This window comes from Callithrix jacchus, chromosome 12 (genome assembly GCF_049354715.1).
Source record: "Callithrix jacchus isolate 240 chromosome 12, calJac240_pri, whole genome shotgun sequence".
NCBI lineage: Eukaryota > Metazoa > Chordata > Mammalia > Primates > Cebidae > Callithrix > Callithrix jacchus.
Window position 1 is genome coordinate 36787014 of NC_133513.1, and position 6155 is coordinate 36793168.

General features: G+C 52.2%; 1 long non-coding RNA gene across 2 annotated transcripts; it reads left to right on the forward strand.

The window, feature by feature from the left end:
- Positions 1 to 2725: 2725 nt before the first annotated feature.
- LOC118146247 (uncharacterized) lies at positions 2726 to 4441 on the forward strand. 2 transcript variants are annotated; one of them, XR_008475427.2, is made up of 4 exons: positions 2726 to 2824; positions 3320 to 3484; positions 3793 to 3875; positions 4137 to 4441. It is a non-coding gene; the product is annotated as an uncharacterized LOC118146247 (long non-coding RNA). The 2 variants fall into 2 exon arrangements; XR_004731853.2 differs by having other exon boundaries at positions 4141 to 4439.
- The last annotated feature ends 1714 nt before the right edge of the window (positions 4442 to 6155 follow it).

The window sequence follows — 6155 nt, forward strand, 5'->3', positions numbered from 1 at the left end:
GACCAGAGGGCACTTCTCTGTGGATCACAATCAGCCTAAAGCACCTCCTCCTAAAGCCACCAACATTGAGGGACAATCCAAGGCTTCCCTGCCATGAGCTTTTAGTATATGCCCTGAAAGCCACAGGCTTGTGGGAAATAATAGGAAAGCTGATTTTGCAAAGTGGAAAACATGATAGTAGCAAGTGAATAAAGCAAGCTATTAAATTCTACTCCTTGCTGGGACCACCAGGAACAACTAAGGATGCCTGTGGCCAGGAGTCAGGGCAGCGTGGGTCAGACACATTTTTTTTTGTCACAGTTTAGTGGTGATGTACCTACTGCTTTCTTTTGTTGTATGTCCTTCATTAGTGTCATGATTCTTTTTGGTTTTTGATGTAAGAATCAATTAAAAGAAGAAAAGGCAAATTAAGGAAGGGTTGATGGAAAGAAGAGGTGGGGAGGGAAAGAGGTAGACAGGGTGAGAAGACAAAGAAAGGGAGGCTCAATTTCATTTGGGCTGTAGGAAAAAGCTAATCCTCTCAAGTTTTAAGCCAGCTATAGTAGATGAGTAATAAAGGGAGGTCCAAACCTCATTTATGTTTTAATATTGACTTAGTGTAGTAAAAAGCTGGGAAAAATAGAGTGTCATGGGGAGTTCAAGACCTAAACCGGAGCATCTGAAACATAATCTAAAAAAAGGATACTGTGATTCCAATCCAAGGACTTTAATTTCACACAAGGGAGTAGGAAACTTCATGGCCTGTAAAACGTTTTTTACGTTTGGTTATTTGTGCTGGGGGAGGAAGTTGAGGCTCATCTCTGCGTCCCGTTCCCTCTGAGCTCTGCAGCAGATGCTGCTGCTGCTGCTGCGCCTGCTCTGCCGCTGCCCATGGCTCTCTGCGAGGCCCATGCGCTGCCTGCCACGGTCTCCGCTCCTGTGATCTCTGCCCTGCCTCAGCTCCCACGTCCCCTTTGTCGGGATCTCTCTCCTCTGAGCCCCCATGACTTGATCTCACCTGAGTCCCAAAACCAGCTGAGATGTTTCCACCTCCCTGGAGCCTTCCTGATCCCTGGACCTCATTTTAAAAGATCGGCGAGTCCCCCACAGTTGTGTTTCTGGAGCTCTCAGACTCTGTCTTTCTAGGAGAAATGATCACCTGTTAGGTTGCGTCCTGGATACCTGTTGGGTGGGTTTATGTTGGGTCGTCTCAGCTGAGCTGGCCGTCATTCCTCAGAATTGTCTTCTCTGAGTAGTTCCAAGGCAGCCTGAAAGACACGTTGTGACACAGAAGGCTGCAGCAGGGGAGCAGCCTGCCTGCTCATAGGTCCGTGCAGGCCGTGGTGCCTGACCCCTGGCTCACCTGGTCAGTGAGGGGCAGCTGCTGGTGGCCACTTTCGGGTCCTGCTGCAGCCCCTTCTCCAGCTTCTCCTACAGAGATCAAAGTGGTTTCGGTTGTCCTTGTGGGTCCCCTGCAGCTGCGGGGGCCACTTGGTCTTGCTGTCTACATTTGACATCTGTCAATCTGTCATCCTCCCTGAATGCTTGCCCTGCCCTGCAGGCTCTGGGCCACAGCCTCAGATGCAGAAACAGCAGCAGCAGCCCCACAGCCTGAGGAACCAAATCCCTGCTTGAGTCCAAACCCCTGCAAGAAATGTATTATTGTACAGCTACCGCAGTCCTGTTGGCACCGGACCCTCACTGAGGCCCACCTGTGAGCTGTCCAGATCCCTCTCAGGCGGAGCCAGGGGTCAACTCTGGTTCTTCCTTCATGGTAAGTTTAGGCACCGAACAGGCACTCACAGAACATGGGTTGGTTGGGGGTCTTGATGTACCCAAGCTAGCTGAGACAGCCTTGCAGACCCTGGCTGAGCCTGTCTGAACAGAACAAGGGCTGGCTGGCTTCCTGCAGCTGGAAGAGGCCTTCTGGTTGTGGTTGTTTGGGTCTTTGGTTCCCCTCATGGTGGGATGACTTCTCAGGCAGGTGCTTGGAGACAGGATCCTGACGGCCAAGACTCTGAGGGATGCAGTGTTTCAGGCTGCCTGTGCTGCACTCCCCTGGAGCTCCAGGAAGGCTCTCTCCTCTTTGCTCCCTTTGGCAAGGATGTCTCTGTGTCTCTGGTCTTTGGGATCTGTCCCCAGGCTCTCCCACAGGAGGATAGACCGTGACTGCTGGCCTGGTTAGTGGACTCTAACAGTGAAGTCTCTATGATGCAGTTAGGCCTAGCTGACAGTGTTTTCTCCCAGAACTGGCTCGGCACAGTCATCACGCTACCTCCAGTGCTGCTGCCCACCCTGCATGCTCTCTGCCCCACCCCAGCGCATTTCTCTGCTGACTATGGGGTACCCAATCGGGGTCGGGGGAAGGTGGCAAACCATCCTCCTACTTGGGTCCTTTCTGAGTTAGAAATCCCCAGTGTGAGCTGCTGTGTTGAACTTAAGAATGACATCCAAATGTCGTCAGCATCCATTACTCGGCTCTGCTCCCAGGGCCTGAGGACAAAGCAGGACTCTGTAGTCACAGGCAGCAGGCCCCGCTCAACGCCTTGCTCCACCAGGTGGGTTAAATGGCTGCTCCATCTCCCCCTGCCTACCTCAAAGCCCGGATCTCCAAGGATGTCCAGACCAGTGCAGTGTCACAGCAAATGACCCTGGGCTTCCTTCTCTCCATTGTTTCATAAAGTTCTGTGATGTGCATGTTATCATGGTTACAGATCCATCAGAACAGGCTCTCCAAGTGATCAGAGACTTTCTGTTTCCCAGCGGCTTCCTGTCACGTTAGAAAGGGGCTTGGATGTCTAGAGAGGAGAGGAGGTGTGGGCAGACATGAGACAACCACGGAATGGTCTGTAATTCCAGTTTTGGAGCTTTTGGGGCTAAAGTGGCATTATGGCTGAGTTGTGTTCCCCCAAAACTTGTATGTTGAAGCCCTAACCCCCACTACTGCAGAATATGACTGTGTTTGAAGACAGGATCTTTAAAGAGGTGATTAAAGTTCAATGAGGTCATCAGGGTAGGGCCTAATCCAATACAACTGGTGTCCTTGTAAGAAGAGATGAGGACTCAAACATGCACAGAGGGAAGGCCCTGTGAGGACACAGAGAGAAGACAGCATCTATGAGCCAAGGAGAGAGGTGTGAGAAGGAACCAAGCCTGCCAGCAGCCTGATCACAGACTCCCATCCCCAGAACTCCAGGAAAAATGCAGACCTGGCCTCTGGTGCTTTGCTCTGCAGCCCTGGCCAACTAGGACAGGTGGTGTCTTCGTCCATCTACGTCACTCTAAAGCAATGTTTGAGGCTGGGTAGATCATAAAGAAAAGGGGCTTATTTGTCTTACAGTTCTGTAGGCTGGACAAGAAGTGGGGCACCAGCAACTGCTTCTGATGAGGGCCTCAGGGAGCTTCCACTTATGGAAGAAGGTACCACGTGGGGAGACGGGAAGCAAGAGACAGTGGAGGAAGCACCAGGCTCTTTTTAACCATCAGACTCATGGGAACTAAAACGGTGAGAGTTTGATACCATGAGGATGAGGATGGCACAAAGACATTCATGCGGAACCGGCTCCCATGACCCACACACCTCCCCCAGGCCCACCTCCGGCTCTGGGGGTCACATTTCAGCATGAGATTTGGAGGGAGTGAACATCCAAACCACATTAGGTGGTGACCGCATTCCCCCACTTGGTTTCCTTTAGTGGCCCCGCCTATAGCTTTGGTGGATTTGGTGCCCTCTCAGTGATGGCTCACTCAGCCCACTGATGGTGCACGCACATGGCTCGCTTCCCTTTCCATGGTTCCTGTGATTCTCCTCAGTGTTTCCAGCCTTCGACCTTCACATTTTGGATACCACTGCTGCTGTGTGGCTCCATCTTGCATGAGCTGCCTCCACTCAGCAGGTACCACCTGGACTGCCATTTCCTCCATGGGAGTGGGGACAGTGGGGCGAGGCACTGGGGCAGCAGATCCTGTCCCTGCTTTTCCCTCCTGACCCCTGCCTCAGCCCAGCAATTCCAAGGTGGGGCACAGAGGGGAGATAGGTAGAGGGCCGGGGTCCCAGGGCAGCTCCCATCACAGACCTGTGGGGAATCGTGCTTGAACGTGGGTGTCATTGACTCAGGTGTCATCTTCCTTTGTCTTTCTCATCTTCATTCCTGGAGACAGCAAATTGCACTTGCCAGCGTTTGACGTTTTGCACAAGACATGGGAAAGAACAAATGTTGGCCTGCTTTGAGTTTAGTCGCTTATGCAGCCAAAGGCCCAGGAGCGCAAGCTATCTGCAGGGAAGGCAAAAGCATCTCTGTTCATCAAAGCTGCCTGTTTATTCCAGGGTTATAATAGCAGGAATAAACGGCAACCACACCTGACATTGTATGATGGTTTATGGCTTCCTGGCCACATTTTCAAGCATTTAAAAAAATTTTGAGTACAGGTATTGTCATCTTTGTTTTATAAATAAAAAATTAAGCTCTGAGGAGAGCCTATTCTCCCAAAGTTCTCACAGCTATGCTGATTTCTAAACTGGTGTGACCACTTCCCCATCCTGGCCTCTGCCATGGCATCTGCCCAGCTCACCAGAACCATGGAACATGGCCCAGCACACCTTTCTCTCTATATATGCCCTGTGAAGAAGGTGCCTCGCCAGATCTGTGACACTGCAGCATTTCTTTCCAGGGAAGCCTGTTTCCGACCTCGCTGGTTTTCCCCTGCCTGTATTGATCAGTTCCCAGGGGATCCGAGTCTGCATGGTACTCGCACTCCTCTCCCAGCTGCAGGTCTCACTGCCTGTGCCTGAGCCCAGCCTGAGGGTGTGAAGGGATGACAGCAGCTGTCTTTCCCAACCAGGGTCAGAAAATGCCATGCTTTCTCCAAGTCCACAACACACTAGCTGGCAAGTAGAGGGAAGTGGCAGTTTCTGAGAGTGATGGCACCTTCTTCCAACTGCAGGGCTGAGAAATTGCTGGATTTCCTTTCTCAGGAGGCTTGGTGACTTATGCGTGAAATGCTAGCACAATTCAGATATTCTCAAGGCTCAGAATCTGCTAAGGCTCTGCTACCTCCAGGGCTCATGGGCTCCCGCATAGCCCTCAATGTCCATCAGTGCTGCCTGCCTGTGGCCCCTGGTGTGGATGGCTGAGCTGTAGCTTGTCCCAGCCCTGTCCTGCCTTGTGTTTCTGCTTTGCCTTCTGCTGGACAGGCCTGCAGCACCCTGTCCTGGACTCCAGCCAAGGCTGGTCAGGCACTGCAGGCCCTCCAAGGACCCCACACCTGTCATAGGCAGAATTTGGAGAGCCCTCACAATTCCCACCCCCTGGTTTACAAGCCCCATATAATCCCTTCCCCATGATTGGAGGCCACACTGCTAATCTGATGGCTTTCCTGCCAGTGATGAAGGTGCAAAGGTGAAGAACTTTGCAGAGGTAATGAAGCTCTTTGATGAGTTACCTTTGAGATGATTGAAAGGGAGATACCCTGAGCCTTTAAAATAGCCCTGGCTCTTCATAGAGAGAGATTCCAAACAGGAGAGGGACAGTCCTGCTGGTCTTGCGGAAGTAAGCCTTCTGTCCTGAGGGCCCTGCCTGGGTGGACCCAGGGAGGGAGGTGTGAGGCCTCTCGCTGTGGCAGGGAGCAGGTATGGCCTCTAGGTAGTGAGAGTCGCTGCTGGCCACTGCCTGGCAAGAAAGCTGGGACTTGGTCATTCCATTGCAAGGAACTAAATTTGGCCAACAATCATGTGAACTTGGAAGAAGACCAAGCTCCGGAGGGGATTGTACCCCTGCTGACATCTTGATTTTAGCCTGGTGAGACCCTCAGCCAAGGACACTGCCCAGGCTTCTGATCTACAGAAAGTGTAAGACAGTAAACAGGGTTTAAACTGCTGAGTTCCTGGTGCTTTGTAACACAGCAACGGGAAACTAATACAGTGCACTCCTCCCTCTCCCCCGACCCACGGGCCGCAGGTTTTTAGCACAGCCAGTACGTGCTCCTCATTGTCTCTGCCACTGTGTGATGTCTAGATCGGCCTGCATACTGGAATTCCGTCCTTCACACTCGACCTAAGGATTACATCCTGGTATGGGTGATAGCCCCAAGCCTTGGGCTGCAGCTTGTCTTGGGAAGAGCCCCTCTGCCCCATGCACCTCAGAGAACAGGAGGAAGGAGCAGTCACTGGGCCCCCA